This window comes from Euprymna scolopes, chromosome 8 (assembly GCF_053919585.1).
Source record: "Euprymna scolopes isolate OS-2025 chromosome 8, ASM5391958v1, whole genome shotgun sequence".
Lineage (NCBI taxonomy): Eukaryota > Metazoa > Mollusca > Cephalopoda > Sepiida > Sepiolidae > Euprymna > Euprymna scolopes.
In genome coordinates, this window is record NC_136489.1 from 96,008,108 (window position 1) to 96,022,794 (window position 14,687).

Consider the following 14,687-nt stretch of genomic DNA (forward strand, 5'->3'; position numbering starts at 1 on the left):
ATATATGTAAATGTGCATATATATATGTATATATGCATATATATATGTATATATTCATATATATATGTATATACGTATATATATGTATATATGCATGTATATATATGTATATATGCATATATATGTATATATGCATATATATATATGTATATATGCATATATATGTATATATGCATATATACATATATGTATATATGCATATATATGTATATATGCATATATGTATGTATATATGCATATATATATGTATATATGCATATATATATGTATATATGCATATATATATGTATATATGCATATATGTATGTATATATGCATATATATATATGTACATATGCGTATATATATATGCATATATATATGTATATAATCCTATGTATGTATATATACATTTATATATATGTATATATGCATATATATATGTATATATGCGTATATATGTATATATGTATATATGCATATATATATGTATATACATATACGCATATATATATGTATATATGCATATACGCATATATATATGTATATATGCATATATATTGATATATGCACATATATTCATATACATGTATATATGCATATATATGTATATATGCATATATATATGTATATATGCATATATTTATATGCATATATATATATATGTATATATATATGCATATATATATGTATATATATATGCATATATATATGTATATATATACATATACGCATATATATATATGTATATATGCATATACACATATATATATGTATATATGCATATATATTGATATATGCACATATATTCATATATATGTATATATGCATATATATGTATATATGCATATATATATGTATATATGCATATACTTATATGCATATATATATGTATATGCATATACTTATATGCATATATATATATATATTCATATACTTTATACGTTTTTGGAGGGATAAATCGTAATACTTATTTATTTGGGGATAATTTTTCATACTAATTTCTTCAGGTATAGTTTTTAAATCTTATTTTTGGGTGTTAATTTATAATACTTGTTGGGGATAATTATTAATACTTATTTGTTTGGGGCTAATTCTTAATGCTGTAAATTTTATATCTCTCAATTATTATATAACTGTTTCGCCTTAACGAAGATATATTTGTCATATACTGGTTTTGTTTTTACTGTTTATTGTTTATTTTGTCTTAACTATAAAATGACTGCTTTCGTTAATTAATTTTTAGGTAAAAGTACAAATTAGTTTGCACGGAAACCCTTCTTAATGTTAACGCTAGCTTTCTTAATAGTAAAATTATTATTAATTTTTCTTAGGGGTGGTGGGCAGTACTAAAAATTCATGAATTTATGTTTGCTTTTTTAATGAAAATGAAGCATTTTAAATGATAACAATTAAAAAAAATTATTTTATTTTTACAGGGAGATTAGTTAGGACTTTATTTAAGTAATATACTTAATAGAAGATTAGTTAGGACTTTATTCATACTATTACTATAAGCTTGCTTGTATTGAAAATGCTTGCTTCCTTACTAGCCAATCAACTGATCTAATATAATTAGTCTTACTTTCAATTATATTTGAAACCAAAATACAGTGACATTAGCTACGTCGCTATGACTATTACTGAATAGATACACAATGCTTTGTGCTTGACCAAACGGACTGCAATTAAGTAATCCTGACGCGCTATATACAAATTGATTTTTTACTCATTACTGTACAAGCAACCTTGCTGGACTGCTACGTATATCCAATATGTACTTTGCCTCCAAGACGACTGCCCATGTCTGATCTGCATGCTAAGCTCAAAACAAAATTTCTGTTTTTCTTCTCGTCTCAAACTAAACGTTACTTGGCACTCAAAACTCTTATAATTAATCCTAACTGTATTTGGTAAGTTTAATCCTCTCCTGAAAACTAACAATCTGCTCTACTCCCCAAGCTGCTACTAACATTCATACAATACACCCGACTCAGATGGGGGTCCTTAGCTTTCAGCCCTTAACCAATGCATGTTGACCGATTAGAAGTCATGATCACTAAACATCTGTTACATTTCTATCCCTCAGGCATGCATTAGTTTATTCTTATCCAGGTCGATACTCACTAACAACAGTCTGTACTTAGATATACTACATAGCAATAGCTGTCCCTTCCTTAGCTTAGCAATGTTAAATACAAAAACTGAACAGATACTCTAAAATGCAAAATACAACTTCCTGATTTTTAAACGAAAGCTGAAGATATCTTCATTAGAAATGGTAATCTACTTACAATCTCCATATATTCGCATCTACTGGAAATATGCCCATATATCTATCTATTGTACTATACATACTGTATACGACATAGCATATAATTTACTCCCAATTATACCTGTACTGTAATGTGCTTCATATCAAAAATGACGTTACTTGTATTTATTGAATGTACAACTTAACCCTCCTGCTATTTAAAATATCCAGAGCTTGTTCAATTTTTCTAGTTAATTCGTAATACCATACCATTCAGTAACGCATTATCCTATTCCTAAGCTAACAAAAATAAAAGGAATTTTTTTTTTTTACCCAAAGTAAAAAGCAAATCATGTTAACTCCTTCCAACAGAACTGTTTGCAAATATAGCTGCTTCCACTGCATGAACCCTTATTCAGCCCCTCCTCCAGTAACAAACAATGAAATAGCAATGCCCTGTAATAACTTTGAGGAGTATAATTTTTCAGTTAATATATAACCCTTTTAAACTAACCTGTTAACATTAACCACCAACGCGGGGGCGCAGAAATACCTGGATTAGAACCCAGGTGTGGGGAAAATCCTCTCGTGCTGATGGACCCGTAGATCTTCCCAGGTCATCCGTCTAGGAGAAGGAAAACTCTGAAGCTAAACCTTAGGGGAGGAAGGCCTCTCTAGTCTTGGATGACAACCTTCCTAGAGCTGGTGACTCAAACAAATTACCAGTCTGCAAAACTAAACTGCTTAAGGAGTAGATAGGCACTGTCTATCGCCCGGCTTCCATACTCCTTCTTTGCCTATTAGCTAGGCATAGAGGTCGAATCACAGGGAGTCAACAGACCTTCAGTGGCCGATCTTGTTTCCTGAATAGGGAAATGAACGCTGTTTTCCCCACTCTCGACACATCCCATCCCCTAAACTGGGCACTTGAGAATGCTTGAATGCCATAATGCCAGTACAAGTAGATTGGGTTGACCATCATCTGATGGGTTGAGGGTACCGGATAAACAGTTCCTAGCTGCTGTTCCTGACTGGTAGTACAGGTGCCCTAATTCTTTGGTAGCGCTTAGAATGGCTGCTCTATCAACAGTTGTATAATATCGGGTTGTTTGTAGTGCCATGTCGTGCATGGAAAGGGACCCTGCACTCATCCCCGGTGGGCTATCCTGAGGCCACAATCCTAGTAGATGGCAGGACAACTGATGGTCTGCTTGTATTGCATGTCTGGTATTTTGCATAACCACTTGTTCAGCATCCCTTACCTAAACTGAAACTCTAAAAAAAAAATGACAGTACCATAAAAAATTATGCTAAAACCAGGCCCAAACTCAAACAAAACCAACCTGCCTTCTCCCTTGAGTCTTGCATTTACGAACATCCGTAATTTAAATGACGTTAAAGCATTTCTCCTAACAAACACTCCGGATATCTTAGCACTAAGTGAGACGTACCTACACTCCTCCATCCCCTCTAACTACTTTAACATGCCTGGCTATCTCCCACTCTGCCGTAAGGACTCTGACAGATATATGCACAGACTTGGAGTCTACATTCGTAACACCCTCCCCTTCACTAGAGAAACAAACCTAGAATCGGACGATCAAGCCTTTTTGTGCTTTAGACTAAACATACAACATAACATTAGCTACTTTCTCCCTCGAGCCAGGATTGCACCATAATTAACAAAGTCTCTGACAGCATAGACACAGCACTCTCCCTCGACACTAGCGCACAAGTACATGTATTTGGAGACTTTAATGTCCACCACAAAAACTGGCTTGGATTCCTTACACAGATGTAGCAGGCAGCACAACTCATAGCTTCGCTATATCTCACTCCCTATCACAAATGGTTACGTTTCCAACCCGTTTCCCTGACCAGCAAGAACAACACGCATCACTTCTAGATCTGTTTCTGACCACAGTTCCCGAGGATTGTATAACAAATGGTGACAGCCCACTCGGGAATGCTGATCATGCAGTGATAATGGTCAAAATCGCCCTAAACTCTAGACCAAAAACTGAAGAGCCAGTGCTCAAAACAACGAGATATTATTAAAAGGCTGACTAGGAAGCCATCAGAGATCTTATCAGAGATGCCCTATGGGGAAATATTTTTTCTCTTCCTGCTGAACAGTGCGCAAATGAGACCACTGAATGGTTCAAAATGGCAATTGAAGCACATGTTCCCATGCGGAAATTTTTTAGCAAGCCCCACTCTCCCCAATGGTTTATTTCTACTTGTGCAACTGCCATTGCTCAAAGGCAGCATGCAAACCACAGATTTAACCGACATAAGTCCACTTCAAACAGACAGAAGTATATAGAAGCTAGAAGTAATGTTAAGAAAGAAATAGGGACATCTAAGAGAATTTATGGAAACCACTAAAAAACGCATAGAAGCAAAAAAATTAGGAATGTGTGACTTCTGGAAAATCTACAACAGTGTAGTAAATAATGGGCAATCAACAATTCCCCCACTAACTAACAATCATGAGGTTGTTTGCTCAGCAACCGACAAGGCTAACATGCTTGCCAGTCGGTTTGCCACAAACTCCACACTGGACCCTTCCAAACACCCCCTGCCTGACTTTCCTTTGCGGACAGACGCCACGCTAGACGATTTAAAAATCACCCCTGCTCAGGTGCATGCTATCATAAAATAACCTTGACACTTCAAAAGCATGTGGACCCGATCTCATCCCAGCTGTGCTATTAAAAAAGTGCTCAGCCAAAGTAACTCCAGTTCTCTCCAAACTCTACAACAAATGCCTTAATGAATTTTGCTTTCCGGACTGTTGGAAAACTGCTTCTGCGGTACCAGTATTCAAGAATTCTGGTGAAAGAACTGACCCATCTAATTATCGCCCCATTAGCCTCCCCCCACTTTTTGCCAAAATATTTGAGACCTTAATTAACCATGCTCTAGTTCATCCCCTTGCAGATGCTAAACTTCTGACTCACAAACAATATGGATTTAGACAAGCCAGTTCCACAGCACTGATCCTTACTGTAATATCTGACCATATATACTATTCACTGGACAAAGCGGGGGGAGGGCAGAGGGGTAGCTCTAGATATATCTAAGGCTTTTGACAGGGTATGGCATGAGGGTCTCCTCAGGAAAATTAGATCATACGGTATCACTGGTAGAATACTTAACATAATTAAATCCTTCTTAGATAAGAGAAAAATCCAGGTTGTTCTCGATGGTCGTACATCTAAACAATATGATATAAATGCGGGAGTGCCTCAGGGGTCTATACTTGGACCTCTATTGGTCCTAATATTCATTAATGACCTCCCCGACAAAATTGCCTCTGAGATGGGTATATATGCTGATGACACCACAATCTATAACAGGTACGACAGGAAAACAAATGAACACATATCTAAAGAAATGGCAAAAACACTAGAGGATGACCTCCAATCTGTAGTGGAATGGGGACAAAAATAAATGGTCACATTCAATTCTGCCAAGACCAAACTGGTTTCCTTCAATAATTACAAGAAACCTTCTCTGACACCAATAGCAATGGCCAGTGACTCTTTATCTGAGAGTACATTTTTCAAACTGCTTGGCCTAACGTTCACAGGAAACATGAGTTGGAACAATTACATTGAAAGCGTTGCCAGAGCTGCTACAAAGAAGGTAGGCTCTCTCTACCGTGCTAGAAAACTACTAACACCCGAAAGTATCCTGTAACTTTATAAGGCCACCATTCGCTCATGTATGGTGTATTGCTGTCACAGTTGAGCTGGTGCATCTGCAACTAGTCTCTCGCTCCTAGACGAGGTTCAAAAGAGAGTCGCCAATCTGATAGGCACTGAACTGGCATCTAAGCTTCAGCCTCTGTCCCATCGACGTAATGTTGCATCCCTCTGCCTGTTCTACAAGTATTTTAATGGTGAATCCTCTGGCGAACTGCAGACACGTACCCCCACGACGTAGACACCCTTGACAAACCCTACTGGCAGCTAAATCCCACCCCCACACAGTAGAGATCCTTAGATGTAAAAAATCTTTCTACTCCAGTAGTTTCTTCCTCAGAACTTCTAAACTTTGGAATTCCATTCCAGGCCACTGCTTCCCCAACTGTACTGACATGCAGAAGTTCAAGTGTAACGTGAACTGATATCTTGCTGCCCAAATCCCAACATAGTACCCCAGTAGTTGTTGCCCCTGATAGTAGCCCCCTACACAAAGTGGCAATGTGTCTTGTTTGGGGTGAAAATGTAAAAAAAAAAAAATATATATATATATGCATATATACATATATGCATATATACATATATGCATATATATATATGTATATATGTATATATGCATGTATATATGTATATATATGTGTATATATGCATATATATGTATATATGCATATATATATATGTATATATGCATATATATATGTATATATGCATATATATATGTATATATGCATATGTATATATATATATGCATATGTATGTATGTATATGCGTATATATATGTATATATGTATATATATGTATATATTTATGTATATATGCATATATGTGTATATATATACGTATATATGTATGTATATGTATATATATATATATGTATATGTATATAGTCATCCACATACAGTACTGTTTCGCTGTTTCACAGCTCATCAGTGCGGTTAGACAGGCAACTACCTCAAGTCAGGATTGAAATCCGACCGTCTGTACGACAGTCAACGCTCCTAACCATTGCGTTTTTTGTGGCTGCTGAACGAGTAGTGAATTTAACGATGTTTTGACATCGTCCGAAATATCTCCGCTTGATTTGTTTACACAAAGAGCGGCGCTTATATACTAATGGTAATTCGTGTATCACTTCTCAATATGCTCAATGTGTATATATTTATGTATGTATGTATATATATATATGTATATATATATGTATGTATATGTATATATGTACATATATATATATATGTATGTATATGTATATATGTACATATATGTGTATATGTATATATGTACATATATATATGTATATGTATATATGTATATATGTGTATATGTATATATGTACATATATGTATAGAAATATGTATATATGTATGTATATATGTATATATATGTATATATATGTATATATGTATATATATGTATGTATATATATGTATATGTATATATGTACATATATGTGTATATATGTATATATGTATGTATGCATATATATATGTGTATATATGTATATATGTATGTATGCATATATATATGTATATATTCATATATATATGTATATATACATATATGTATGTATATATGCATATATATATGTATATATGCATATATATATATATATATATATATATATATATATATATATATATATATATATATATAGGTATATATGTATTTCTGTTCAAACATATCGCAGTTACATATACATAATCACCCTGGCGTTGACACACAATCCGTTTCTGATTTTGAGTCTAAAAGTTGAATGCCAGATGAGCAATGGCCGACCCAGTCAACTTTCGAGCATACTGATCCAAGTTATGTGCCTTGTCGTGTCTCTGATGATCCTGCTGATTTGTGCCTTTTTAAATATTTAAATACAGAAGCGAGATTCTTATTCACATAAAACAAATTTCATCGCTTTCGAGCTACCACATTTTCAAGGGACATGTCTTAAAGAAAGTACACATCATGACACCTCACGTTTAACTTGATATTTACTACGTATAATTACGGCTTGGTAAGTAAATAATTATTACAGTCCCTCTTCTTAGTGTTTGAAGTAACTATTTAAAATAATGTTATTTATCGACGGTTTTTTCAAATTGTTAACCTTTCTTTGCTTGTTTACGAAAAAAATTAAATGCAAAATGGCGACAATGTAAATTTGTAATATTTACGTTTGTAATTTCAATTTTAAAATACTTAATGGTGATTTTTATTTTGGCTTTTCTTCGTTTTGTATTAAAGTTTAATCTATTTTCTTTAAATTGAATTGGTTATAAAGTAGTATTGTCGGAATTAGCATACCGACGAGTAGGGGGAGGGGAAGAAAAGCCGGTTTAAGTCTTGCAACGAAATGTCGACGTTGCTTACAAGCAGTCTTTCCTTGTAAAAGTAACAAATGGGTAACGATGGTCGAAGTGTAATTTATCTAAAAGAATACAACAACTACTACCACAACAGTCGAGCGGCCACCCCTTTTATCTACCCCAACTCTCAGTCAACGAGATTCACTCGTGACTGAAATGTCTATTTAACTTGTAAGGAATATGCACTCAGGTTCTTTGATTAACGGACCACCGGCCGTGTTGGTCACAACTACCAGCACTCCTTTCTTCCCCACCGACCTACCCTCGCAAAGTCAACCAATTCAAAATTTTCACAGTATTTTTCAATTCTAATATTTTTTCTAAACGTTTAAATTTGGGGGGGGGGCTAAAAGTGCTATTTTTTTGGACACGCCTAATGCAGCAGTAGCGCATTTATTAATTATCTTTTAAGTGAAATACTTTAACCAGATAACACGCTAAAAGTATGAGATAAATTAACAACAAAAAAATTCACGCATTTTTTAATAAGTAATCAAGTTTGTATCTATCTGGGGACTGGGATGTAGAGGCTTTTTAGTGTTTAATGACTTTCTCCTAGATCGAGACATTTCAAAATGACTTGGTTACCTTTAATGTTGTTTTGATTTATTCCCCCCCCTCCGTACCAACACTTTTTCAAATAAACTCCTAAACTCTAATTTTGGACAGTATATCAAACTTTCTGTAGCAAAATAGTTTTAAAATGTGGGTTGAAATTATTTGAAAATCCCTGTAGAAAAACTAGAGCCCAAACACTCCTAAATGGCTATAAAAATAGCTGCGAAATACTTAATGGGTTTAAAAAGGTTAGCTGCAAAAGACCAATTCTTTGATTTCTTCGTTTTTTTCATGATTATGGAATATCGGCGTTCTTTCAAGAGCATGGTATTCTGTTTAAAGTACCATTCATTGTGGGTTCAGTATGTTGAAGGGGGGACGCGGCGGGTGCGCAAGACGAATTGTGTCGGTAGGGATGGTAGGGGTCGCAGAGCACATTCTGCGGTGTGGGGTCGCATTGTTCCTAAGCACGACACTGTAAACAAATCAGTAAAATTTTAGTTCTATACTTAAGGCAAAGTTCAACACTATTTTTCAAGAAGGTCTTGGATGTTGTACAAAAGTTAAAGCGATTTGAAAACTCATGTCAGATGCAAAACCAGTCTTCAAAACCACACGTAGCTTTAACTACAGTGGAAATAGAATTGGATCGCCTTCAATTAGAAAGAATAATTCAACCTACAAATTACTCATCCTGAGCAGCACCTATTGTCATTGTGAAGAAGGCTAATGGCAAGGTACACCTGTGTGCGGATTTGTCCATGGGGTGTAATAACACTCTGGAGACACATCAGTATCCAATACTCGTACCGGAAGATTTGTTCTTGAAACTGAACAATGGAACTTGTTTTGCAAAACTGGACCTTGCAGATGCATATCTACAAATTGAAGTTAAGTGCGATTCAAAAATCTTCTCACTATTAACAATCACAATGAAATATTTCAATTTAACCATCTTCCATTTGGGGCCATATCAGTTTCAGCGATATTCAAACAAATTATGGATGCGATGCTTACTGGATTGCCAGGGATTTCTGTGCCGAGCATGCGCGGAAACGCACTAGCGTATGAGTCGGGTCTACCTGCGGTGAAAAGTGAACCCGGGACCTTTCGATTACAAATCAAGTCCACCAATGAATTACGCCCATCTTACCCCAAAGTAACGATTTTGTTTCGCCCAACGGCCATGAAAAGAACACGCTGATAAGTGATTTGCCGGTTTTGAGATACACTGCTTTGATAACGTGTCTCGCGTTATTGCATTTTCGTATCGTGGCGTGTCGATTCGGCGAGATTGTTCAATTCTGCTTGGGAACGCGTGTGTCGATTCGACTATATTTGTTCGTGGTGTGGCGTTTTGATTCGGCGGTGGTGTTCGGAATTGCGTGGACGAATTTAAGGACCGCGCCGCCATTTGTGAAAACGAATATATATATATATATATATATATATATATATATATATATATATATATATATATATATATATCTCAAGTCAAGTTATTAAGTTAGATCCATGTCCAAGGAACCTATATCTAAAATTTCAAGGGTTTAGACCCAACATGTCGGAGGAGTTTGGTAGAGTTCTCAAAGGTCAAATCGTTGAACTTTGACCCCTTAACAGCCAAAGTTCTGGCCGAAAATGGATTACAAAGATTTTCACAAATCTTAGTACCATGTATATCAAATTTCGAGTCTGTAGACTGAAAATTGACAGAGTTATTGTGTAGGAAAATGCACACAGACACACACACACACACACACACACACACACACACACACACACACAGACACGTTCACTTTTATAGATATATACATTTTTTTATTGGCTCTCTCTCTCCCTCGTGTAGCGACAGTTTCTACTTACATTGATCAATGTTACAGGCATATCGCAAGAGGAACTTTTGTATCACTTGACTTCTGTGCTGAATCGAATTCAACAATATGGATTTAAAGCCAGGTAAATGCAAATTCTTTAAAACTTCTGATTTTTATATGACAAAAAGATAAAAAATCAGATCCGGATAATATTTAGGCAATAAAGCTCATCACAACCTCAAGAGATGTTTCAATACTACGATCTTTTCTGAGCCTTGTACGTCATTGTTTTTTTCTCATCAGAATTGTACAAGTTACGGGGCCTCTTAATAATTTTTTATAAAATAATAAATAGCATTGATAAAGCAGATGCAAATAATCATTTGTTCTTCGTTCTGACGTATTGCTTACATACTATGATCCATCATTAAACCTTACTGTGGTGACCGATGCTTCAGACTATGAAATCGACGCAGTAATAGCACATTTTCCCCAATGGAAGCGAAAAAGCCAATGCACCCGCATCAAAATCATTGACACATGCTAAACGAAAATGAAGGCAAATCGATAGAGAAGCTCTTACAATTATCTACAGTGAAGAAATTTTATTTTACTCTGATCACAGATCACAAGCCCCTAACAAGTATTTTTGGTTCCAAGAAAGAAATTCCACTCTATACAGCAAACCGCTTACAAAGATGAACAACTAAACTTTTATATCATGACTTTTCCACATACCAACCAGGCAGTAAAATTGGCCAGGTAGGTGCGTTATCCATGCATCTCTTCTCATCAAAAACAGTGGAAGACGCCGTCATCGCTGCTATATCTGTGAAACCTGAAGTTGTCCTTAGATTTGTTTATATAGTGTCAATTTGGAGATGATTCAAGAGGCTACAGTTGCAGATCCATTATTACAGAAAGTTTTACATTTTCATTTCACAGGTTGGTCAAAAACATGCAAACACTTTTTCAGCGAACCACCACGAGTGATTGTTGACATAACCTTGCTTCACCGGACCAGTTAGTGTAACCAGACCGTCTCCATTCTCTAAACACAGGGACTAATCCTAAGTCCTCGTGGCTACACTTTTGTCTTCGTCTAGTGGTGGACCCTTTAAAATGTAACCAGATATTTACTTGTTACTGGAACTACCGCTCTGATGCTCACAGCGCACAAAACGCGCACGACCCTAAGTATGTGTGACAATATATAAAGTTCTTCTGTGACAGTAGTAATAATAATTTTTTCTATGTGAAGACATAGCATAACACGAGTGAATCGTATTCGAACATTTAAGTAAGCAAAACGTTTACCATTTTTGTTTCATCGTTGAAAATATTCTCAACATGGTTTCATCTTATCAATGAAAAAATCAATATTTATTTTATTTGTAATGAAAATCTATAAGAAATACAGTTGAGTGTAAATAACTGTATAGGAATATCTGAATGTAAAACTCAAATGAAAAGCGACGTTTCTTACGTCAGCAATTTGAATTTAATAAGAACAACAAAATTAACCGAATTCTCGAATAATTAAAAAGAATTATGAAAAATTGATAAAAGAAGAATTAAATGTAATTTTAAAATTACAAATCGTATAAGCGTATAGACTGACGTATTTTGAAAAGAGAATCTGGGACGCCGAAAACCTACTTCATCCATTCAAAGTTTCGAGTAATAGCCACAAACTGTTAAAGTATTGGAATATAGTTACATTTTTCTATGTAAAAGAAAACGATGTGGGGGAAAACCGATAATAGATAAATAGATAAATAAATGAAGAAATGCTGATGTGGATGATGAAGCCAAGCAATACCCAGTTTTTGTGAAATACAAATAAACAAAAAACACAAAACAAAACAAAAAACAAAACGGTTTTTGAGGTGAACCCGTTCCATTTTGTAACCGCTGTAGATGACATAAGTCGAATGAAACAAAAGAAAAAAAAGGAAATTTCGATTTATGCAATGATAATAGAAACGAATTATTTTCGGGTCAGAACGCAGAGAACACTGACTGGTAAACAGAGTGGTTGTCCCTATTCTTTCGATGTTGCTACAACCACCCACCCTGTATATCTCTCCATAATCACAAGCTGGATTTGTCAAAATAAATTGCAGTTTATTCTTTTTAATATCAACTAAAGGAATCGTTCGTGTTGTTATCGAAAACAAATACACATTCGTACTCATTAGAAAAAAAGCGGAGCTGATTATGTTCCGTGGTGTGTGTCAGATCACCACTTTCACTTAAAAACAAACAAACAATGGCTACATTTGTCGGCAGAAGCAGACACGTGACCGACAATAATCGAATTCGTCCCGCGCATGCGTTATTAACAACTTCCGTTTTAGTTTTATCGAAATCAAAGGAACGCACTCATAAAACTTGACTTTCACAACTAAACAAAAAACAACAGACTTTTAATTTGGAACTTAAATTAATATAAACATTCCATAAACATCGGCAACACTTTTGATGGTAAGAAGATCGACTATCATTTATTATTGGCAGTCATTTGTGTGTTTCTCTCGTAACATAAGACAGATTCGCTTATTGTATAATACTTACGCAGATTAATAATATTAAAATACACACACAAAATAGGAAATAAATCATAACAGAATAAAAAGATATTTAATTAAATAGACTAATCGTATTTTTGTTCTTAAAAGTTATAATCATTTATAAATAAGATCAACGTGATATATTAAAAATTCAAGTGAGAGATGAACGGGTATAGGAAAGTTACCGAGCAAATATAAGCAATATCTTTCTTTATTCGTTCGTCTTACTCTTTTTGCTTTCCTTTCACTTCTTTCATGACAGTAGGGCGTCCGATTTTTACTTCGGGATGCGATTCGGACGAACGATAAAAAAACGAATGGCTTGAATATTTACCTTATTTTTTTTACTCCGCTTGGTTGAGATTCATTGTCCTATTCACTTCCAAAAACAAGTTAGTTTTCACAGAAAATATTTTCAACCAGTGCAAATCGTTTAAAACCCCGAAAATAGTAATTGTTTCAAATTAGCCAGGCTCATAAAAACAGTGTCGTGATCAACAAAATTTAGAGTACTTCCGGTTGGCACCTGTGACGTGCCTCGATTCTCAGCATCAACAACGTTCATCGTAGAAATAAGGTCTGGAATGCACTACGCTAACATTCCTTTAGCTACTATATGAAATCGTGTGCTGTGGACAAATGTTCGGTGTTATCGTAATAGGTGCAGTATGAGGGAATAAGGTAAATAGTCTTTCATACCGCTGTCTACTACTACTACTACTACTACTACTGCGTTTTCAAGCGCGCGAATAACATTAAAAATTAAAGACATCAAAATGAAAAATAATTTGTATATATATATAAAACTCATTATGTCTGTGTCTCTCCGCGCGCGTGCGGGTGTGTTTGCCTGTCTATCTCCATGTTTTCAAGTGCATCTCTCTCCGAGATTTTTATGGACTGTTCTTTTGTATATATAAAAGTTGATAAAAATAGCTGCTAAGAGGAAAAGTTGAAAACAAAATTGAAACTTAGCAGGCGTAAGTCAACTTAAAGTGCTCGTCTATGCATACGCAAATATGTAGTACTTACCAACAAAACAAACACCCACGTGTCTGTGCCTTGTGTAGGCATGCGCGGCAGCAAAACTTGGGTTTTTATAAGCGGATGTCTCGAGGTTGTCAGGAATCTCCGGGCGCATGCGCAAGAGGAGGGATTGAGAGAGTGATATAAAAGGCAGGTCGAGTGAGAAGGTTGTTGTTGTTATCATTGGACGTTACAGTGACGCGTGCGTTAGCAGTTGATTAAGAAGTTGTTTTTTTTTGTGTCAAGTCGCGCACCTCGGTGAAGGTGAAGGTCATATAAATCGTGCACCTCGGTGAAGGTGAAGGTCATAAGCTATTTCGGCGATTTCGTTTTGTCTCTTTTCCTGGACAACTATGGCTGAGGCAAAGTTTGATTTAAAACTGATACCCGAATTCGACGGATCCACTTCTGTT

The 14,687-nt window shown here is 35.2% G+C and overlaps 1 protein-coding gene across 1 annotated transcript in view; it reads left to right on the top strand.

The window, feature by feature from the left end:
- The window catches only part of LOC145283663 (neuropeptide Y receptor type 2-like), an 809,226-nt gene that overhangs the window by 78,280 nt on the left and 716,259 nt on the right, over positions 1-14,687 (top strand). The gene's annotated exons all lie outside the window — the stretch shown is intronic.